The sequence below is a fragment of the Budorcas taxicolor genome, chromosome 2 (assembly GCF_023091745.1).
Source record: "Budorcas taxicolor isolate Tak-1 chromosome 2, Takin1.1, whole genome shotgun sequence".
NCBI lineage: Eukaryota > Metazoa > Chordata > Mammalia > Artiodactyla > Bovidae > Budorcas > Budorcas taxicolor.
Window position 1 is genome coordinate 148,114,077 of NC_068911.1, and position 25,395 is coordinate 148,139,471.

Genomic DNA, 25,395 nt, shown 5'->3' on the forward strand with positions numbered 1-25,395 from the left:
CTTCACATTCCAGTATGTCTGACTCTAGGTGAGTGATCACACCATCGTGATTATCTGGGTTGTGAAGATCTTTTTTGTACAGTTCTCCTGTGTATTCTTGCCACTTCTTCTTAATATCTTCTGCTTCTGTTAGGTCCATACCATTTCTGTCCTTTATCTAGCCCATCTTTGCATAAAATGTTCCCTTGGTATCTCTAATTTTCTTGAAGAGATCTCTAGTCTTTCCCATTCTACTGTTTTCCTCTATTTGTTTGTACTGATCACTGAGGAAGGCTTTCTTATCTCTTCTTGCTATTCTTTCAAACTTTGCATTCTAATGGGTATATCTTTCCTTTTCTCCTTTGCTTTTCACTGCTCTTTTTTCCACAGCTATTTGTAAAGCCTTCTCAGAGAGCCATTTTGCTTTTTTGCATTTCTTTTTCTTGGGGATGGTCTTGATCCCTGTCTCCTGTACAATGTCATGAACCTCCATCCACAGTTCATCAGGCACTCTGTCTATCAGATCTAGTCCCTTAATTCTATTTCTCACTTCGACTGTATAATTATGAGGGATTTGATTTAGGTCATACTTGAATTGTCTAGTGGTTTTCCCTACTTTCTTCAATTTAAGTATGAATTTGGTAATAAGGAGTTCATGATCTGAACCACAGTCAGCTCCCAGTCTTGTTTTTGTTGACTGCATAGAGCTTCTTCATCTTTTGCTACAAAGAATAGAATCAATCTGATTTTGCTGTTGGCCATCTGGTGATGTCAATATGTAGTGTCTTCTCTTGTGTTGTTGGAAGAGGGTATTTGCTATGACCAGTGCATTCTCTTGGCAAAACTCTATTAGTCTTTGCCCTGCTTCATTCTGTACTCCAAGGCCAAGTTTACCTGTTAATCCAGGTATTTCTTGACTTTCTACTTTTGCATTCCAGTCCCCTGTAATGAAAAGGACATCTTTTTTGGGTTTTAGTTCTAAAAGGTCTTGTAGGTCTTCATAGAACCATTCAACTTCAGCTTCATCAGCATTACCGGTTGGGGCATAGACTTGGATTACCATGAGACTGAATGGTTTGCCTTGGAAACGAACAAAGATCATTCTGTCATTTTTGAGATTGCATCCAAGTACTGCATTTCAGACTCTTTTGTTGACTATGATGGCTACTCCATTTCTTCTAAGGGTTTCCTGCCCACAGTAGTAGATATAATGGTCATCTGAGTTAAATTCACCCATTCCAGTCCATCTTAGCTCACCGATTCCTAGAATGTGGACACTCACTCTTGCCATCTCCTGTTTGACCACTTCCTATTTGCCTTTATTCATGGACCTAACATTCCAGGTTCCTATGCAATATTGCTCTTTACATCATCGGACCTTGCTTCTATCACCAGTCACATCCACAACTGGGTGTTGTTTTTGCTTGGGCTCCATCCCTTCATTCTTTCTGAAGTTAACTTCTCCACTGATCTCGAGTAGCAAATTGGGCACCTACTGACCTGGGGAATTTGTCTTTCCATGCCTTATCTATTTTTCTTTTCATACTATTCATGGGATTCTCAAGGCAAGCATACTGGTTTGCCAGTCCCTTCTCCAGTGGACCGCATTCTCTCAGACCTGTCCACCATGGCCCATCCATCTTGGGTGGCCCCACATGGTATGGGTTAGTTTCATTGATTTAGACAAGCTGTGGTCCATGTGATAAGATTGGCTAGTATGCAGGTCAGGAAGTAACAGTTAGAACTGGACATGGAACAACAGACTGGTTCCAAATAGGAAAAGGAGTACGTGAAGGCTGTATACTGTCACCCTGCTTATTTAACTTATATGCAGAGTACATCATGAGAAATGCTGGGCTGGAGGAAGCAGAAGCTGGAATGAATATTGCTAAAAGAAATATCAATAACCTCAAATATGCAGATGACACCACCCTTATGGCAGAAAGTGAAGAAGAATTAAAGAGCCTCTTGATGAAAGTGAAAGAGGAGAGTGAAAAAGTTGGCCTAAAGCTCAACATTCAGAAAACAAAGATCATGACATCTGGTCCCATCACTTCATGGGAAATAGATGGGGAAACAGTGGAAACAGTTGCTGACTTTATTTTTCAGGGCTCTGAAATCACTACAGATGGTGACTCCAGCCATAAAATTAAAAGATGCTTACTCCTTGGAAGAAAAGTTATGACCAACCTAGATAGCATATTCAAAAGCAGAGACATTACTTTGTCAACAAAGGACCATCTAGTCAAGGCTACAGTTTTTCCAGTGATCATGTATGGATGTGAGAGTTGGACTATAAAGAAAGATGAGTGCAGAAGAATTGATGCTTTTCAGTCGTGATGTTGGAGAAGACTCTGGAGAGTCTCTTGGACTGCAAGGAGATCCAATCAGTCCATCCTAAAGGAGACCAGTCCTGTGTGTTCATTGGAAGGACTGATGTTGAAGCTGAAGCTCCAATACTTTGGCCCCCTGATGGGAAGAGCTGACTCATTTGAAAACACCCTGATGTTGGGAAAGATTGAAGACAGGAGGAGAAGGGAACAACCGAGGATGAGATGGTTGGATGACATCACCGACTCAATGGACATGATTTTGGGTAAACTCCGGGAGCTGGTGGCCTGGCATGCTGTGGTTCATGGGGTCACAAAGAGTCAGACATGACTGAGTGACTGAACTGATTGTCACATAGCTTTTTTTTTTTTTTTAAATTCTGAAACTGTAGTGACAGATTATTTGCCTGTTTGTTCTCCTGTTCTTCTCTGTATTGTAGGAAGCTATGCTTCTTAGGCTATCTTATCAACTGATTTCCAGGTAGATTTGGCTAAAGGAGGCATTGGAAACCTTCGAGTGGGAAAACGACTGTTCACCTGCATGGCAATTTTGGCTTCAGCTGAGTCTCTTCTATTGCTAGAGGTTCAGAGAGACAGCTATTTTCCCCATGACCCCAGATCCTGTCGGATAACTTCAACCATGCTTCTGGTCCTAGATTCTGGATTCTAGACTCTAACAATACTCCCTTTACCACCTTCTTTCATTGTCTCACAAGTTCCAAGTATGGGAAGGGCTTTCTGCTATTGTTAGTCTCCAGTCTGCCTCATTAAACCTATTTGTTTTATTAACTCTCTCATCACCTATGTAATAAAGTCCCTCTATTAAATTCCGTATATTTGAAATACCTACAGTGGTTTGGTTTTCTTTAATGAATACTAACATACAACAGTATAGAATAAGTGTATAAATAATTTTAATAAAAGACACGCTAAATGAGATGCAAGGAAAGACAAGTAATCTTGAGTTTTTGAAAGAAGAGGTGAGTATATCTACATATGGTGAGAAGCTCCTTAGAAAAGCTTCCTGAAAGAGCTGGCCTTTGAAATAGTTTTGAAAGGATGGAGAAAAAATTGATAGTAGAACTTGGGGGTGAGTAATGGGAGAGGAGAAGCACAATTTCATGCCAAGAGAACAAAATAAGGAGAGGAACACAAACAGAAAACCAGAATTATTTTGTGGGGAGACAGGAATAATGTAGGTTTGCTGGAATAAAAGAAATACGTAATAGAACTGTATCAAGGGGGGTTTAAATACCAGGAGGATGAGAATGTGCTTTCTAAGTTCAGTATACTCTCGATTTTAATAAAAGATGAAATATTTAAAATTATGTCAGCATTTTTTGGTCAACATTTGTTTGCTCATTAATCAATGACTATTTATTGAGTGTCTAGGTTCTGGAGCACCCAGTGAAATAAAAACAGATAAACATCCCTTACTGAGATTGTATTCTACTAGATATATTTAATATCTGTGAATAATTTTGATCATCTATAGCTTTAATTTAAATGTAGATTAGGAAAGGCATGAGGAGGTATTGGACGGATGCTAACTGGATGCCAGCTGAACAGGGACGAAAGGCAGGACCGTACAGCATGCTTACCTTAGATGTATCCCTCTTTTGGAATCCCACTCTGAAATAATTACTAGCCTGAACTGGGCCACTTTGTTTTAAATTACAGATGTTGCCTCCTGTAATAATCAAAGCTTCTCATGAAAGAAATGTTCTGACAGGAGTCAGATCAAAGACAAGACTGAAATAAAATGAAAAGTTGTTCAAATCTAAATAAATGCAGCTTTCCTGAATCGAAAATGTTGGTTGCAATTTTTGTCAAGATAGGAAACTGCTCTTTTGTTTCCATAGGGTGATAATAATAGTACCAACTTCAGCCAAAGTTGAACAATAGGCAAGATTTTCTCCCTCACACTCCAACTTCCAAATATTATATGACTTTACCTGCAGCTAGGTATTTTGGTTTCCCTACCATCTCACCTCTGCTCAGGGTCCCTAGGGTCCCTAATTTATCTCAGAGAAAAATCAAGCCTTTCTAAAATGTCTTGGGGTGGAATTTTATGCATCTAGTCTAAGCCAGGAGCATACCTCATTGAGATTTCTGCAAAAGCCTTCTCACAGATTTTTCCATGTCTAATTGACTTCACTTCCTTCTTGTATTTTTCCCAACTGTGCTATGTTTAAATATATTTATAATTGCATCATACCCACCACCCCTTTAAATTCCTTTCATAGCTTCCCGCAGCCCCTCTTGTTCTTCCAGAATCATCCTGCACCCTCTCTATCTCTTTCTCTTTCGATGCTTTTTTCTGACTGACTCAAACTTCAGCCTTCATTTAAGAGTTCTTTCCTTGGGGGAGTCCTTGGGGATATCTACTTTCCCCAACCCTTTGCTGGTTTAAGTCTCCTGGTCTTTCCATTATCACAGATACTGCATCAAGAGTTAATCATTATTGTATGTCATCTCCCATTAAACCCTGTACTCCATGACAGCCGTGATTGCATTTGTTTGATTCATATCTATATTTGAATGCCTAGAAGAGCTATAGTGCGTGGTAAATTCCCAATAAAGATATATTTAATTAATAACTACTACTTATTAGTGAAAAAATTGGATTCCATGTTAGGAATAGGGTTTGTGGGTCTCTTCCCCATATCTGGTATATTTCACGCAGTAGATGGTCTCCTACCAGGTTATAAAACAAGTTCAGGGAATAAAGATGGAACCTGAAACCACAAGCTGAGAATTCTGTCTTAAGCATCTTTCTGAGCTGAGTTAGGATTCTGTATTTTCAGAGAAAATTGTTCAAATAATGTACAGTATTTTGAAAAATGAATATGTTTCACATTCTAAGTAGAAAAATTTCCTTTAAGTTAGACATTATTGGAGTCTTCTGTAAGTTTTTTTTTCTTGAATGGCTGCGTACAGGCCAAATGGAAAACATTGCTTGATTCTGTTTGGTTATCAAGCCAGTCATCTCAGCAGGGGTTGGTTAGCAAGAAATTTCTGCTGCCTTCTCATAATCTAACTAGTGCAGGGATACTGTAAAGGCTCTCAGTATCTGAGGATTTTTCTCACCTCTCCTAAAGCATCTGAATTTCCATCACAAGCAGCATAACAACAGTGACTATTGCCTTTATATCTCAGCATTCTTATGTCTTGCTTTCTCTAAGGAAGCCTAAATTTTGTTTCACCTTGCAAAAAGCAGGTCAGATGTGTTAATAAGAGTAAAGTAAGATGATAATAAGACTCCTTCTTTGAATCAAATAACATCCAGATACTGAAATCAGAACAGAATAATCCAGGATAGGAGTTATGCCTATAACATGTACATTGGATTTAAAACATAATATTGTTAATATCATTCCTTGGGGATGGGACTGGCCAATCAGTCATGATGCTCAAAGTTGTTTAAGAATCCCTTTCCTTCACATATTCTAAGGTGTAATCCTGTCACAGAGGGACTTTATACTCTGCAAGGCACACATAAGTAAAGACATTATTCTGAGTTGTGAAATCTTGCACAGAGGAAATTTACAGGTTGAATGCGGTCAGACATAGAGTTTGGGGTTAAAACCCCAGGAATCTCTTTGGTTTTGGTGCCAGACAGCACTCTCTCCTTTCCTCTAAGGAAATCAGCCTTGGGAAAATCCAACAAGAAGCCCAGTGTGGCATCTCACTGTGGCTTTAGAAGGATCCTCTTAAGTGGCATCTACAAAAGTGGCATTCATTTAAAGGTTACATCCTCAAGTGAACAGGTCTGCTAAAGAGGCCTTCAGTGATTTCACAGTGAATGGAAGCTTTGGACTTTGCTCAGAGGTAATGGAATTTGAGCTGATTAGAACACTCCCAGCTGATCAAAATCAAACTGTGTTATTTGTGATTTTTGATGGTTTTCACAGAGGGAAGTTCACACTAAAATTACTTTAGAGGTTGAATTTCATAGCCATTATTGTTTTAATTATGGGTCAGCTGTCCACTGTCTCTCCATTAAGTCTTTTTGGAATTCACATCAAAGAGATGTAAAAATGGCACTTTGGAAATATTTTGACTGAGAAGTGGATAGTTTTAACTTGTTAGACCTAGTAAGTTTATTCTTTTATTCCCTCTTATTTCCTAAATGACTCAAATGTTGAACCAAAGGTATTGAGACATCCTTAAATTCAGACCACAAATTGATTTTTTTACTCTTTGTTCCTGCTTCAAATACATTTTATTTATTTATTTATTTTTAGATTTTCATTTCATCAGATAACATTTTAATACCAGGGCTTATTTTTTTTTCTCCCCATAGCTTTACATCTTTGAGTTACTTTGTTATAATTTTAGTGCTAAGAAAACTTACTCTAGAGACATAGTGAAATCAACTCCAAGGATGAGATTTGATCTCATCGTAGAAATATTAACATCATAGTGAAAGAAAAAAAAAAAAAGCTAAAACTGTATTACTTTTTCACTTTTCTATGTGATTTAAGATACATGTTTTACAGAATGAGGTAACATATAACATAGGGTTTGGCAAACTTAAAAATAAAACTACCGTGATAAAAATGTAACTGTGTGATAAGTCTCTTCAGTCTTGTCTGACTCTTTGTGACCCTGTGGACTGTAGCCCACCAGGCTCCTCTGTCCATGGGATTTTCCAGGCAAGAATACTGGAGTAGCTTGCCGTGTTGTCCTCCAGGGGATTTCCCAACCCAGGGATCAAACCCAGATGTCCCGCATTTCAGGTGGATTCTTTACCATCTGAGCCACTAGGGAGTTTCACTATTTCTTTTATAATATTAGTTTATTATGATATTAGTTTAACCATTAATTTTAATGTTGCATATTTAATATTAAAATTTAGGTGAGTCTGTATTTTGGCATATATATATATATATATATACATATATATATACTCACATGTATAATTTGCTCAGATTTGAGAACAGACTTCACAATAAAGGGGGAGCAAAAAGATATTCTGATTTTAACATTGCCAAACCTAAAACTTTGTTTTAAAACTTCTTTGTACAAGTTCATAAAACTTCTCAAATCTAGAGAAGCACTTTATGGATTTATTGAGCATCAGCACAAACTAAATAGTAATGAGCTCATTTTCATAGAATGGAGCTTATTATGACTCCAGCTGTTGAGAACTTGCACAGCTGGATACTGGCTGCAACATAGAACTGTCATCTGTTAGTGAAAAAAATTTTAGTTTAAGCTAAAACAAAAAGCCCTTTCTATGACTTTGAGGAAACCATTTTCCACTGAAATACATGGTATGACTTAGTATAAAGCTAAAACATGTCAAACTCTTCTTTTAATACATTTGTACCCATTTATTTTAAGAAAATTAAAGTCAAAAACAGGTTGACAATGCAGCTTATTTTAGTTAGAATATGGAGTTCTCCAGAAGGAAACCATATTTCATGGCCAAACCCTTGACATGGCAGATTTGGAGTAAATCACCTTGCATGAGACACTGAAGAGAGGGGGCTTGGGGCTACTATTTCAAGGATATTTGATGCTATAGAAACTTAAAGCAGGGAAAAGAAGGCATTATGCTGCTGCTGCTGCTGCTAAGTCACATCAGTCATGTCCGACTCTGTGCGACCCCATAGATGGCAGCCCACCAGGCTCCCCTGTCCCTGGGATTCTCCAGGCAAGAACACTGGAGTGGGTTGCCATTTCCTTCTCCAATGCATGAAAGTGAAGTCGCTCAGTTGTGTCCGACTCTTCGCGACCCCATGGACTGCAGCCTACCAGGCTCCTCAGTCCATGGGATTTTCCAGGCAAGAGTACTGGAGTGGGGTGCCATTGCCTTCTCTGGAAGGCATTATGGGCACCTATTAAAGAAAGATTCATTCATTCAATAGTATGAGACCTATTCTTACAATTGGGGTTCCCTGGTAACTCAGACAATGAAGAATCTGCCTGTAATGTGGGAGACCCAAATTCAATCCCTGGTTCGGAAGATCTCCTAGAGAAGGGAATGGCTACCCACTCCAGTATTCTTGCTTGAAGAATTCCATGAACAGAGGGAGCCTGGTGGGCTATCATCCATGGGGTTGCAAAGAGTTGGATACGACTGAGTGATTAACTCTGTCTTTACAATTTAGGTAAATCTGACAACCAGCCACAGCTCTTATTCAATCACTCATTCAGTCTCTCATTTATCCTGCATTTATTGAGCATCCTCTGGTGTACGTACCATCTCGCATCTTGCTTTCACACTGCTTTCTGTGTTTTTATTCACTGTCGATGATAAATGCTCACTCTGGAGGTCATCCTCAATTCCTGTTTTCTCCTACATTCTGTATCGATTAATAACACAACACTCAATCCTGTCAATCAGGTTTTCCTGTGACCTCCACCATGACGCTTTGGTCCACACCACCAGCCATCATGTTCCATTTGGAATACTACAACAGCCCTCCCTAGTCTCTCTACTCACCTTGCTGTAGCTAATTCTCTATGTAGTAGCAGCAGTGATGCTTCCAAAAGCTTAATAAGAACATTTCAATTCATTGCCCCAAACTCTCCAATGGCTTCTTCAAACACAGGCATACAATTCAAAATGCTTACGGAGGCCTCTATGGTCCTACTTTGACCGTGGCTGTTTTGTCTCCCTGACCTCATCTCTTGCTGCTCTCCCTTTCATTCTCAAGGTCCAGTCACACTGAGCTTCTTGGCACTCCTCCAATAGATCAAGCCCCAAAAAGTTTGTACGCACTCTTTCTTCTGCCTGGAATGCTCTTTCTCCATATACCCTACCTCATATGGCCTCTCTATGTGGTCTTCTAGCTAAACTTTGGAATTAGCTGAGGTCCTTTTGTGATTTTTTTTCCCTTTTTCTTTATTGCCCTTTCACCGTCCAATCTGTCCTCTGCCTATTGTCACCGGAGTGACCTGTCAAAAGCTGGATTCTGACCAGGCCCCTTCCCTGCTACAGAATCTTTCAAGGTCTATCACTGACTGTAAGAGGACTTAGACTCTTACATCCTTAACAACCTGATCCTGATTCTTTTTACTGCCAGCTCTTCCTTCACGTCTCAACTTCCACTTATGATCCAGCCACACCACCCAATTTATCCTTCCCCTTACCTGCCACATGATCTTGCCTCTCTCCCTTGATTCAGGCTGTGTATCCTGGATGCTATGCCCTTCCTCCTCTCCTATGAAAGTTCTGCACAAGGAATTCTTAGCAAAAAGATGAGAAGAATAGCATTCTATTCTATTGAAGGTGGAAGAAGAGAGACTTAAATCAGATGTTGGGAGGGGAAGACATTGGATAGGTAAAAGGAAGGAAGGAAGGCTGAGACAGAGTGACACGTGACAAGGCAGAGCACATTCAGGGTAGTTCCTGAAGACGTTGTTCCTTGAAATCTGCTGAGCAATCGAAGAATGAAAAATAGAGATATGTGACAGTAAGAATAGGAAGTGGTATGGATGAAGTCCAATTAGAGAAACCAGGCAGAGGCGTGGGAGAAGTGCTCGAAATGCTTCAAGTTCTACAGCATAGTATAAGTATTAAGTACTAAGTAAAATGGTGTACGTAAAATCCTAAAACATATCAGGTTCATAAAGTGCCTCACTTTGCAGGAATTGTTATGAGCAATAAAGGTTTATGGTAAGTTTGTGATCAGAGCAACCATGAAAGCTGAGTTTTCCAACTGGAACAGGTGGGAAATGTCTGTCCCAGCCCCATAGGCTAGGCATGTTTATGGATTGTTGAAGATGCTTTTGAAAATATATTTTTTCAAATATGTCTGGTTCTAGTTTTAGTTTAACTAAAACACTTTTAGGGATTGTCTTACAAATTTTCTTCTTTCTGGGATAGTTTAAGCTTGCAAGCATACCATATAAATGATGATATTGAACATCATTTGTCATTTGCTTGAAATAGATTCATGACACAATGAATGAGCTTAACTATGTCATATGCTCTTTCACTACCAACCAAAACAGATTATTAGTCCAACCTTATATCTTCTGACAGAGGAGTGAAGATGGACATTTAATCCCCAACTACCGCATTGTAAATGTCTTTAAGATTTAAATGTAAGAAGTTGCAATATTCCTTAAGCAATAAAATCCTTAGTATAAAGAGCTCAAGTCATGGCAAATGGTATGTCTTAATGGATTGAAGGACATTTTCTGTGAACCTAGTAGTATACAGGTAGTATAATACAAGTGCTGGCAATGTGTCTGGAATGTCGACATCACCTTAGAGTCCCACTACAGCCTACAGACTTTTGAGATCTGTAAATCCCCAGTATGTGACTTTCATTTTTTTAAAGAAGTTGACTTTACAGTTCTCTTGAGTACTGTGATTTTTGAATTACAAAGAGTGACCTCCCAAGTAAAATTAGAATCTTTTAAAATGTTTAGTTGGGTGGGTGCCTGGTTCCTGAGAACTGCAAAAGTAAAACTTGCCCTGCTTACAAGAGTTACTGGGACATTGTTTTTATTGTTGTTATTTAGTTGCTAAGTTGAGTCCAGCTCTTTTGCAACCCTATGGACAGTAGCTCATCAGGCTCCTCTTTCTATGGAATTTTCCAGGCAAGAATACTGAAGTGGGTTACCATTTCCTCCTCCAGGGGATCTTCCTGACCCAGGATTGAATGCAGGCAGATTCTTTATCTCTTGCACCACCCAGGAAGGAATTCAATTATGATTTTCCCAACTAAAAAGTCAAAGGTGATAAATGCACAGTGATAGCTCAAGTCCTTACATAGAAGTGTTTTAGGGACAATTGAAACCTAAAAAATAAGACAGGTTGATATTATTTGGAGCTCTCTCTTATTAAAAAGTTTTGGAGTGTATGAGTTCAGTTCAGTCGCTCAGTTGTGTCCGACTCTTTGTGACCCCATGAACCACAGCACGCCAGGTCTCCCTGTCCATCACCAACTTCCATAGTCTACCCAAACCCATGTCCATTGAGTCAGTGATGCCATCCAACCATCTCATCCTCTCATCCCCTTCTCCTCTTGCCCTCAATCTTTCCCAGCATCAGGGTCTTTTCCAGTGAGTCAGCTCTTTGCATCAGGGGGCCAAAGCATTGGAGTTTCAGCTTCAACATCAATCCCTCCAATGAACACCCAGGACTGATCTCCTTTAGGATGGACTGGTTGGATCTCCTTGCAGTCCAAGGGACTCTCAAGAGTCTTCTCCAACACCACAGTTCAAAAGCATCAATTCTTCGGTGCTCAGCTTTCTTCATAGTCCAACTCTCACATCCATACATGACCACTGGAAAAAACATAGCCCTGATTAGATGGACCTTTGTTGGCAAAGTAATGTCTCTGCTTTTTAATTTGTGGTCTAGGTTTGTCATAACTTTCCTTCCAAGGAGTAAATGTCTTTTAATTTCATGGCTGCAGTCACCATCTGCAGTGTTTTTGGAGCCCAGAAAAATAAAGTCAGCCACTGTTTCCACTGTTTCCCCATCTATTTCCCATGAAGTGATGGGACCAGATGCCATGATCTTAGTTTTCTGAATGTTGAATTTTAAGCCAACTTTTTCACTCATCTCTTTCACATTCATCAAGAGGCTCTTTAGTTCTTCTTCGCTTTCTGCCATAAGGGTGGTGTCATCTGCATAGCTGAGGTTATTAATATTTATCCCAGCAATCTTGATTCCAGCTGGTGCTTCCTCCAGCCTAGCGTTTCTCATGATGTACTCTGCATAAAAGTTAAATAAGCAGGATGACAGTATACAGCCTTGACGTACTCCTTTTCCTATTTGGAACCAATCTGTTGTTCCATGTCCAGTTCTAACTGTTACTTCCTGACCTGCATACAGATTTCTCAGGAGGTGTATAAGTTCTCATTTAGTCCCTCCTAATCTGTCTTCATACTGTTTGTTCATGGGGTTCTCAAGGCAAGAATACTGAAGTGGTTTGACATTCCCTTCTCCAGTGAAATTAAAAGACACTTGCTCGTTGGAAGAAAAGTTATGACCAACCTAGATAGCGTATTCAAAAGCATGGACGTGAGTCTGAGTGAACTCCGGGAGTCGGTGATGGACAGGGAGGCCCGGCATGCTGCAATTCATGGGGTCACAAAGAGTCGGACATGACTGAATGACTGAATTGAACTGAATCTGTCTTCTGGAAAATCCCATGGACGGAGAAGCCTGGTAAGCTGCAGTCCAGGCGGTCGCTAGAAGTTGGACACGACTGAACAACTTCACTTTCTCTTTTCACTTTCATGCATTGGAGAAGGAAATGGCAACCCACTCCAGTCTTCTTGCCTGGAGAATCCCAGGGACGGGGGATCCTGGTGGGCTGCCGTCTATGGGATCGCACAGAGTCGGACGTGACTGAAGCGACTTGGCAGCAGCAACAATCTGTCTTCTATGTGTTAGACTATTGGTCATCCATAGAAGCATCCTTCTCTTATTGACTCAGCCTTTATAGAAACTCTGCAGCAGGACTGGCTGCATAATTTCAGGACCCAGTATAGTACAAAATCGTATGTCCCCTTGATCATCGGATAGACATTTCAAAAGGGCAACAGTAGAGAATTAAACCAAACATGGAATCCTTCTCATCATGGCGCCCTGTTTAAATGTGTAGGTTGCATGCCCTGAAAGCTGACTCTGATCTACAGTCAAACAGCAGTAAGAGAGGACCCAGCCTCACCGTCTTACACACCGTTTGCCAAAGTATATTCAGTAGTTTAATTAAGCTACAGAGTAGTACTTAACCAGTACCACTTCCTGAATTCCTTAAACCTCATTCCAATTTCTTCCAGCCAATAAACACTGCTTTTTCCCCTAATTATAAATACTAATTAAACCACATTTAGGGAAGCAAAAGTGTGCTCTTTATTACTTCTGTGCAAGGGAGGATTACCATAAAGATTTTATATTTGCTGAGAAATATTCCTGGAAAAGGAAATGGCAACCCCCTCCAGTATTCTTGCCTGGAAAATCCCATGGACAGAGGAGCCTGGTAGGCTACAGTCCATGGGCTCACAAAGAGTTGGACATGAGTCAATGACTTCACTTTCACTTTCACTTTGAGAAATATTCTAGATATTAGTGATACAGTAGTGAAAAAAGTAATGGCTTTGCCTTTATTCTAGTGAGGAATTTTCATACTTCAGCAAAGACCTCTGTAATTTTTTTTTTTTTTTTGAAAAATCTGTAACTGAAAGAGCTTTTTCTTGAAATAACTATGTTTTTTGTTTCAGTGAGCTTATTTTATTTGGGTGAAAATAAAAACAATTTTTTAAAGAAAAAAGTATGATAATTTAAGTTAATATGACTTAGTTAATATCCTTTAACTTGTTTATATCATTTAATGAGTTTAATTCAAGAAAAGAAGGAAACTATTGACCAGAAAATACATGAGGACCAGGGAACTCCATTAACATTTCAATTTAAATGTGTCAATAACTATTTAAAAATTATCAGCCTTTGGTAGTTTTCTTCCTATGCTTTATATCCAAGTGTTGGGTACTTTTTCTGAAGTTTTTATTTTATCGCTCTTTGATAGTGACCATATACAAAGAAGCAAGAATCAAACAACAAAGAGATAAAGGTATAGTACTTCCTTTTTTCTCCTTTCTTCTTTTTTCTCTCTTCACTAGTTCTTCCTTTTCCTAGAACGTTACTTCACTGTTTCTCTTGCTGCTCGATTTGAGAATATGTCCACCCACAATTTTTCATTTAGGATTTTCCTTAGATACATATGGATTCTTGAGAATTGCTATGGCTTTTTAAGTATTTTATAATACAGAAAAGCTCTTCTAGAGTCAAGTGGGATTTCTTTTCCTATCATATATCCTCAACATATGGCAAATATCCCTTGCAGGACATTTGGTCCTGTACAAAAGATCCATCAGACATTTCGTCCATAAGACATTTGGCTTATGCTGAAAGGTCCTTAATATTTGCAAAACCATTTAGTCCTATCCAAAATACCCATAACACATTTGGTCCTCACCAAAAGGTCTTTGTTATTTGGTCTTGAATAAAGTGCCCACAAAACATTTGGTCCATAAGACACTTGGTTTATGCCAAAGGGGCCTTGGCATTTTCAGGACAGTTTGGTCCTGTCCAAAATGTCCATAAAATCCTTGGTTTATGTCAAAAGGTACTTGGTATTTGATCCTGTCCAAAACAATTTGGCATAGACCAAACATGCTCATGGAAGTTTTGGAAAGAACCAAATTTCAAGGACATTTTGGCATGGACCAAATGTCTTATGAATGTTTTGGACAGCACCAAATGTCTGCTAATCGTGGCAGTCCTATTGATTTCAGTCAACAGAAAAGTACTGAATCTATCAAAATAATAACTTTATTTCAAATGTTCATTCTGCATTTAAACTCTCTTAGAAATATTGTATCTTTTTCCTCATTATCAAATTCTATATTCTGTGTTGCTGTGAGTATTACTTGAATATTAAGATTTGACAGAAATGTTACGGTTTATTTTTGACTTCTAAAAGTGGTTTGGAGTCTTGAAGCCTATAAAAGCAAAGAAATGCCTGTCTGGCTATTTTTATGCTCATTTCAGTAAATAGTCTGTTCTTATAATTTGCAGCATTTCCTATCAGAAGGTGTAAGAAACAACCTCAATTTCTATAGCATTTTACTTCAAAACTGACTTTGTGGCTTATGACCATCTTGTTTCCTGCAAGGATAATCCAGGAATTCATTTTTAATAAAGGATCTATTTAACTTTTAGTTAGGAAACTACAAATAGTCCCCCATAAAACCTGCTGACCACAGTCTGAAAATATGAAATGTTCTTTGGAGGGTTTTGGGTGTGGATTGAAAGACATATTTTCGTAATATTCAGTGTGTCATCATCAAGTAATGTTTACGAATCCCAGTGCCCTGGGGATGTGTGCAAGGTTTAGCAAGCAGATGTTAGCAGTCAAGGAAAAATTATGACTGCTGCCTGAAAATATTCCCTCTTGTCTATCAGTCACATACAAGATTGTCAAGATCTCTCTTTTTCCTTTGGTGTGTGTAATTTGCCTGGCTTATAAGACAGTTAATATCAAAACAAATTTGAAAATTGCTGAAAGAATTCCTCTGTAAATGACCATTCAAGAACCTCTTGTCCATTTTTATGAGTTTTTTCTATTGAAAAAAACCTAGCTATGGGCACTCTAATGATGCTGTTTCAATGATTACCCTATAATTAATTTTATATACACTAAATGTAGACTTTCCACTCTGCTTCTTCACTTCTTTGAAAATTAAGTTACTGAAAACACTAATTGTATTACATGGCAACTCCAAAAATATATTAATTTCAGTTCTTAGAACTAAAAAACCTTTCAGTGGGAAAACATGAAATAAGATGACTGTTTTGCCTTGATGTACTGATATTTAGCGAATCTTTCCTTCTCTAGATAGAGGATAAGGGTTTTTGAGGCAAGTTGAAGTGATGTTTTCAGAAAAACTGGTTAGAGCTATTGGACTATTTCAAGTGAGCAAACAAATTTTTAAAAATAACTTTAGTGATATTACTTTTGAACTCACCTTTTCCTAATAGAAAACCTGACTCAATAAAAATAAGTGGACAATTAACGAGATTTTCACTTTTGAAAGAGCTTCATTGTAGAGTAATTTTAATTGAGTCTTAATAATTTACTTTCTTGGGTCATTATTTATATATGAGAAAATCTCAGGGACAGAGTAATTATCAACAGATCTAAGGATTTGAGTAAGAATCATTCCATGCTGAAAAATCACCATTGCTTTCACTGTGAGATGTGTATCGATGAAGCATGTGAGTAGTGATGGCTTTTTCTTTTTCATACTTTCTGCTGTGAAAAATTGTGAATCATTAGTCTCTGTAACAGGAAGGGAAGTTGAGGAAGAGAGAAATCAAATTCAGATCACTCAGATATATCAATAGACTAGGATAAGAAACCTAGAAACATACTTGATTACAAATGAATATTTACGTATTATAGTATATAATATACCCACTCCAGTGTTCTTGCCTGGAGAATCTCAGGGACAGGGGAGCCTGGTGGGCTGCTGACTATGGGGTCGCACAGAATTGGACATGACTGAAGCGACTTAGCAGCAGCAGCAGCAGCAGTATATAATACATGAGACTACATGATAAAAGTGACATTTCAAATAAATGGCAGAAAGAAGAATTTTTTGGTAGATGATTGGTTAGCCAAATCTAAAAGATAAAATTGAGTACTTTCCTCATACCATACATAAGGGTAAATTTCTTAGTAATCTAAATGTAAAAAATGAAATCATACATATCTTTGGATAAAACTTAAATGAATCCCTTAAAATTTTTTTACTATGATTTGAAAACAAAACAGTAAAAATTAATGGTAAATTTGACTGCATTAAAAAAATTTTGTCCAAAAATACCACAGGCAATGTGAGAAGACAAATTATAAAAATTGTATTTGTAATTTATATCACAAAGATTTAATGTCCCCAACATATTCAGATCACTTAAGTTTTGAGGAAAAAAAGACCAACCATTTGGTTGAAAATGAGTGCAAAATATGAACAGAACTTTCACTGATAAAAGAAACACATCTGACCTTTAAACATAAGAATGACACTCAGTCATGCTCATAGTAGGAGAAAAAAAAATTTACAATACTTAGATATACCATTTCTCATCTATCAGATTGATCAGAATGTAAAATATTTGATAAAACACACTACTGATGGTGGTAGGAAGACAGATGTTCCCATATACTGGTACATTGGAAAAAATATAAAATGAAGTATGGACAAAACCTTTATTACATGATAGCTTTTAAGAGAAAAAAAGGCTTAGAAGGAATCCAAATGTTCATCAGCAGTGTACAGTTTGAATAAACTCTGGTACTTTCATACAATAGAGTCTTTTGTAAATAGATATTAAAAGGAAAGAGAAAGGTCTCTGTATACCGCTAGAGATCATTCTCCAGGATATTTATATTAAGAAAGCTAGGTATAGAAGATTGTGAATAGTATGCTTCCTTTTGTATTAGAAAAGGGGGTATAAATAATGTATATATTAATATTTTTAAGATATCAAAGAGAAGCAATTGAATAACAGATCAAAAATAAAATGTTTACTGACATAGGAGGAAGAAAATGAATGGGCTTAATGAGCAGTCTTATTATAGTGATATGATGTAATGTCATAAATTTGACTTTGAATGTATTTCATAAAATTAAACAAAAAAGCAATTTCTATAAAAAATAAAGCAAATAGAAACAAACTTGATTTCATGTCAAGCTGGTAACATTATTATACAGATGAAGAATATTTCAAATCACTTTAAAACATAGTTTCTGACTGTTCTAGGTAGGGTATATGCAAGGGCAAAAAGATTTGCATCCAGGAGTCTCATTAGTAATAACACTGGTATCTTTCTTGAAACTTTCATGATAAAGAGAATAAGCAACTAAAATAAATGTTGTTAGCATAGGTGAAAAGAGGTATAAATATCAAATAAAAATTAAAAAACAAACCTTGTGATTTCCGATTTTGGTTGTGAAATACTCCTATGAAATCATTTTTTAATAAAAATAGACATTTCTGTGTTTTGTTACATGTAAAAGTCCTGGAAAGAGTGCCAATTCAGGAGCAATGACTCCCCCTTGCACCTAGATTATGCTTTCGCTATACTCTTTTCCACTCAAAGGAATCAGAGCTCCTTGGGGAAATGCTTGATTTCAAGTCTGGGACAGAAATGTATTCTCTATTCTGGTACATGGGACAGGAGACAAGGAAGCTACTGAAGACTACAGGATTTTGTCAAAAGAAAATAGGACTTAGACTTTCCTAGTGGTTCAATAGTTAAGAGTCCCCCTTCCAACTGAGGGGACTCAGGTTTGATCCCTGATCTGAGAACCAAGATCCCTCACGCTGCAGGACAGTTAGTCCGCACACCACAGCTACTGAGCCTGTGTGCTCTAGAGCCCATGCTTCCCTAGAAGAAGACCCAGTGCAGCCAAATAAGGAAATTTGTTGTTCAATCCCTAAGTCATGTACGACTCTTTGCAACTCCATGGACTATAGTCTGCCAGGTTTCTCTGTCCTTCCTTGGGATTTCACAGGCAAGAATACTGGAGTGGGTTGCCATTTCCTTCTCCAAAACAAATCTTTTTTTTTACTTTATTTTGCTCTACAATACTGTATTGGTTTTGCCATATATTGACATGAATCTGCCACGGGTGTACATGAGTTCCCAATCCTGAACCCCTCTCCCACCTCCCACCCCATATCATCTCTCTGGATCATCTCCGTGCACCAGCCCCAAGCATCCTGTATCCTGTATCAAACATAGACTGGCAATTCATTTCTTACATGATAGTATACATGTTTCAATGCCATTCTCCCAAATCATCCCACCCTCTCCCTCTCCCACAGAGTCCAAAAGTCCGTTCTATACATCTGTCTCTTTTGCTGTCTTGCATAGATGGTTATCATTACCATCTTTCTAAATTCCATATATATGTGTTAGTAAGCTGCGGTACATATACACAATGGAGTATTACTCAGCCATTAAAAAGAATACATTTGAATCAGTTCTAATGAGGTGGATGAAACTGGAGCCTATTGTACAGAGTGAAGTAAGCCAAAAAGAAAAACACCAATACAGTATACTAACACATATATATGGAATTTTTTTAATTTTGAAAGAATATAGAACTCAATGCAAGGGAATTCCCACTGCCTCAAGTTGGGACAATTTGAGCATTATAAAGATATTGACTGAAAATGACTGGAATACTTCAAATATTTTAAAATTCACTGAGTTTTTAGTGATATGAGCAAAACAACACATTGGTCAGTGGTAGTGGCTAGAACACCAACTCATTCTGGAAAATAAAAAAAATTAAGCATTTATCTCGTCCTTCCTGTGCTCACTCATATTTTAGGATGACTGAATAGCTGATGAGGGAAAAAAATCCTTTTAGAAAAATTCCAGTCAACAAAATACAAAAGAAATAATAAATAAAATGAGATAACCATCATTCGGAACAGCTAAGGAAAGAATGGATTGAGGCAGTGATTATCCAGAATCCTTAAAACCATTAATTGAAAAGTTGATGGTAAATTTTACAAAGGATGGACCAGGCTGAAACCTGGAACCAGCTGTTGAGCATGGATAGCCTTAGGAAGGGGACAGTGAGGCATTCAGTCCCTACTGATATGATGCAGTGGTAACTGTAGAGTGCAACCTGTAAGATGCTCTGACCTGAAAGTTGCATGTGCATCTATTAAGTCACTAGGTCCAATTACAAGGTTAGAGGAAATAGAAGACATTTGGGAACACATCAGGTGGCACCATAAGCACACAATCAGATGGGATCCTACACGATATACGATAGAATACAAAAGATGACCCATAGCCCCATGGTTGGTTGGTTTGCTAGTTTAACAAATGAATGGCATATGCAATGTAAAATAAAGAAAGGGAAAATAGCATGGATAAGATTCTTAAAGCTATATCAGCCAAATGCAACACATTGCTTGTTTAGATTTGGTGTAAATAAATCAACCCTAAAAACACATTTTTGAACAATAGAGGAAAACTAAGCATAGACTATGCCCTGACCAGTAACACTGAAGAAGCTGAAGTTGAACGGTTCTATGAAGACCTACAAGACCTTTTAGAACTAACACCCCCAAAAGATGTCCTTCTCGTTATAGGGAACAGAATGCAAAAGTAGGAAGTCAACACCTGGAGTGACAGGCAAATTTGGCCTTGGAGTACAGAATGAAGCAAGGCAAAGGTTAATAGAGCTTTGCCAAGAGAACGCACTGGTCATAGCAAATACCCTCTTCCAACAACACAAGAGAAGACTCTACACATGGACATCACCAGATGGCCAACAGCGAAATCAGATCGATTCTATTCTTTGCAGCCAAAGATGGAGAAGCTCTATACAGTCAGCAAAAAGAAGACCAGGAGCTGACTGTGGCTCAGATCATAAGCTCCTTATTGCCAAATTCAGACTTAAATTGAAGAAAGTAGGGAAAACCACTAGACCATTCAGGAATGACCTAAATCAAATCCCTCATAATTATACAGTGGAAGTGAGAAACAGATTAAAGGGACTAGATCTGATAGACAGAGTGCCTGATGAACTATGGACGGAGGTTTGTGACATTGTACAGGAGACAGGGATCAAGACCATCCCCAAGAAAAAGAAATGCAAAAAATCAAAATGGCTGTCTGAGGAGGCCTTACAGATAGCTGTGAAAAGAAGAGAAGCCAAAAGAAAAGGAAAAAGGAAAGATATATCCATTTGAATGCAGAGTTTCAAAGAATAGCAAAGAAAGCCTTCCTCAGTGATCAATGCAAACAAATAGAGGAAAACAATAGAATGGGAAAGACTAGAGATCTCTTCAAGAAAAATAGAGATACCAAGGGAACATTTCATGCAAAGATGGGCACAATATAGGACAGAAATGGTATGGACCTAACAAAAGCAGAAGACATTAAGAGGAGGTGGCAAGAATACACAGAACAACTGTACAAAAAAGATCTTTACCACCCAGATAATCACGATGGTGTGATCACTCACCTACAGCCAGACATCCTGGAATGTGAAGTCAAGTGGGCCTTAGGAATCATCGCCACAAACAAAGCTAGTGAAGGTGATGGAATTCCAGTTGAACTATTTCAAATTCTAAAAGATGATGCTGTGAAAGTGCTGCACTCAATATGCCAGCAAATTTGGAAAACTCATCAGAGGCCACAGGACTAGAAAAGGTCAGTTTTCATTCCAATCCCAAAGAAAGGTAATGCCAAAGAATGCTCAAAGTACTGCACAGTTGCACTCATCTCACACGCTGGTAAAGTAATGCTCAAAATTTTCCAAGCCAGGCTTCAGCAATACGTGAACTGTGAACTTACAGATGTTCAAGGTGGTTTTAGAAAAGGCAGAGGAACGAGATCAAATTGCTAATATCTGCTGGATCATCAAAAAAGCAAGAGAGTTCCAGAAAAACATCTATTTCTGCTTTATTGACTATGCCAAAGCCTTTGACTGTGTGAGTCACAATAAACTGTGGAAACTTCTGAAAGAGATGGGAATACCAGACCACCTGACCTGCTTCCTGAGAAACCTGTGTGCAGGTCAGGAAGCAACAGTTAGAACTGCACATGGAACAACAGACTGGTTCCAAATAGGAAAAGGAGTACGTCAAGGCTGTATATTGTCACCCTGCTTATTTAACTTATATACAGAGGACATCATGAGAAATGCTGGACTGGATGAAGCACAAGCTGGAATCAAGATTACTGGGAGAATTATCAATAACCTCAGCTATGCAGATGACACCACCCTTATGGCAGAAAGTGAAGAGGAACTAAAAAGCCTCTTGATGAAAGTGAAAGAGGAGAGTGAAAAAGTTGGCTTAAAACTCAACATTCAGAAAACGAAGATCATGGCATCTGGTCCCATCACTTCATGGGAAATAGATGGAGAAACAGTGGAAGCAGTGGTTGACTTTATTTTGGGCTTCCCTGGTGGCTCAGAGGTTAAAGCGTCTGCCTCCAATGCAGGAGACCTGGGTTCGATCCCTGGGTCGGGAAGATCCCCTGGAGAAGGAAATGGCAATCCACTCCAGTATTCTTGCCTGGAGAACCCCATGGACGGAGGAGCTTGGTAGGTGCTAGTCCACAGGGTCGCAGAGTCAGACACGACTGAGCGACTTCACCTTCACCTTCAAAAACACTGCAGATGGTGATTGCAGCCATGAAATTAAAAGATGCTTACTCCTTGGAAGAAAAGTTGTGACCAACGTAGATAGCATATTAAAAAGCAGAGACATTACTTTGCCGACAAAGGTCCGTCTAGTCAAGGCTATGGTTTTTCCAGTAGTCATGTATGGATGTGAGAGTTGGACTATAAAGAAAGCTGAGCACCAAAGAATTGATGCTTTTGAACTGTGGTGTTGGAGAAGACTCTTGAGAGTCCCTTGGACTGTATGGAGATCCAATCAGTCCATCCTAAAGGAGATCAGTCCTGACTGCTCATTGGAAGGACTGATGGTAAAGCTGAAACTCCAATACTTTGGCCCCCTGATGCAAAGAGCTGATTCATTTGAAAAGACTCTAATGCTGGGAAAGATTGAGGACAGGAGGAGAAGGGGATGACAGAGTATAAGATGGTTGGGTGGCATCACCTACTCAATGGACATGAGTTTGGGTAAACTCCGGGAGTTGGCGATGGACAGGGAGGCCTGGCGTGCTGTGGTTCACGGGGTTGTAGAGTCGGACATGACTGAGCGACTGAACTGAACTGACACATAGACTGAGCATTAAATAATATTAATGAATTATTGTTATTTTTGTTGAGCATAAAGTCACTGTGATTATGTTCTTAGAAGGAAGTTGTTAATGGCACTTGGTACCCATAAATGGGATTTTCTTTAAATACCAAGAAAAGCTGTTGGAGTTGCTGGGATAACAGAAATAAAATGGCAGAAGATTGTTAATTATTGAAGCTGGGAGATGGTCAAGCAGAGATCCCTTATTTTACTTGTATTATTCTTATATCAAAATTAATATTAATATAATATTTGAATGCTTATAATATTTGTTATTTGGTCACTCAGTCGTGTCGACTCTTTGCAACCCCACGGACTTCAACGGTCCAGGTTTCCCTGTCCTTCACCATCTCCCGGAGCTTGCTCAAACTCATGTCCATCAAGTCGGTGATACCATCCAACCAACTCATCCTCTGTTGTTCCCTTCTCCTCCTGCCTGCTATCTTTCCCATCACCAGGCAGGGTCTTTTCCAGTGAGTCAGTTCTTTGCATCAGGTGGCCAAAGTATTGGTGTTTCAGCTTCAGCATCAGTCCTTCCAATGATGCCTCCAAGACGATTTCCTTTAGGAAATGGTGTTGGATTTCCTTTAGGAAATGGTGTTAGAGGAGACTCTTGAGAGTCCCTTGGACCGCATGGAGATCAAACCAGTCCATCCTAAAGGAAATCAATCCTGGATATTCATTGGAAGGACTGATGTTGAAGCTGAAACTCCAATACTTTTGCCACCTGATGTGAAGAACTGACTCATTTGAAAAGACCCTGATGCTGGGAAAGATTGAAGGCAGGAGGAGAAGGGGATGACAGAGGATGAAATGGTTGGATGACATCACTGATTCAATGGACATGAATTTGAGTAAACTCTAGGAGTTGGTGATGAATAGGGAAGCCTGGCATGCTGCAGTCCATGGGGTCGCAAAGAGTCGGACATCACTGAGGGACTGAAGTGAACTGAACTGGTGTTGTCCACACAGTCAAATGTTTTACAGTAGTCAATGAAGCAGAAGTACATGCTTTTCTGGAATTCTCCTGCTCTTTCTATGATCCAATGGATGTTGGCAATTTGATCTCTGGTTCCTCTGCCTTTTCTAAATCCATCTTGAATATCTGAAAGTTCTTGGTTCACACACTATTGAAGCCTAGCTTGGAGATTTTTGAGCATTACTCTGCTAGCATGTGAAATGAGTGCAATTGTGCTGTAGTTTAAACATTCTTTGGCATTGCCCTTCTTCTGACCTTTCCAGTCCTGTGACCACTGCTGAGTTTCCCAAATCATTAATATATATATATATAATAGTTATGTTTTTATATTTGTATTTAAACACTTCAAAGCATACATGTATATGTTTGAAAAGATTCACAGTGAATAATTAAAATCAAATCAGTTAATTCTTTTATTTTCCTCTATAATAAAATTTGGAGACAGAGAGCTAATCTAGAGTCACTGATCTCTTTTCCTTTAAAAGGAAGGATAAGAACGTATATCCCCTCAGTTCTTATGAAAGCATAAAAATGTATTTCAGAAAGATTTTCAGCAGAGAACTAAAGCTGAAAGTAGGAATTTGAGCTTTCCAACAATTAAGAAGTTCATCTCGTTAGAACACCGCCTGGCATTCTCTACATTGTAGTTAAACATTCTGTAGCTTTTTAATTAGATTTGTCTTGCAAGAAAGGAAAGTCATTTCTTATGTAGTTTTATCATATGTACTTGCTCACAGAAAGGCATTTCCTGTGTAATTAAACTTTGTCCATGGAATTCTCCAGACAGAATACTGGAGTGGGTAGCCGTTCCCATCTCCAGATCTTCTGAACACGGGGATCAAATGTGTCTCCTGCACTACATGCAAATTCTTTACCAGCTGAGCTACCAGGAAAGCCCAATTAAACTTTAACCATCCGTTAAGACTTTTCTTTCCTCTGGTATCTGTTCTTAATGCACACATATTTGACGGCATAGTTGAGGGAGGGAAATGTGCTTTACTGAAGAATTTAAAATTTTTCTAAACCAAGAAGAGAAAGTGTTAGGTTTATAGAACTCACTTCCTTTTGAAGTAAACCTTGAAAAGTTCATATTGGTTTACCTTTGGCATAACTTCACTTAAGCTTAACAAACTTACAAGTATAAATGCTTCTTTGATGTTATGACCCACACTAAACTCTGCTTCAATGCACGAGAATAATGAATCTGAATGAATGTAAAATAGATAGATCGAAATGCTAATTAAATACACTATTCATACATTAATCATTAGTGGTTAGAAAAAAATGTTTTACCTTTCAGGTGCTTGGAGGAAAAAAAAAATGTGTGAATGTAAGTTATTACATATGGGTGGGGGGAAGTTTATGAAATCCAAAATATTTCCAAAACTCAAAATTTATGCAGATTATAAATAAGTTCCTTTGGAATCCAAAATAACTGGGTTTCAAAAGTTAAGTGATTCTGGTGGGCAAGAGTAAACATTCCAAGGAATGTGGTCACATGCTTGTTGATGCTCAGACTGTGATTTCAACGACAACCTGATCTGAAGGAAGAGGATGGATTTTTTTTTAGTAATGAAATCCTTCTTATGTATGACTTGTCAGGAGGGCTCTACATCTCTGATTTGTGTGAGAACACAGTTATCTAAGACTTGCCCCCTTCAGAGCAAGTCAGGCACTGCTGGTAGACCACCGGAAGTGTTGGCTGCTTGGTAGGTTGGCATCAGAGCAGAGGTTATGACTACCTGTCCATTCAGTAGGACACCTTGGAACCAGGCTCTGTTGCTCTGGCTTGTGAATAGGAGGTGCAAGTCAGGCTCTCA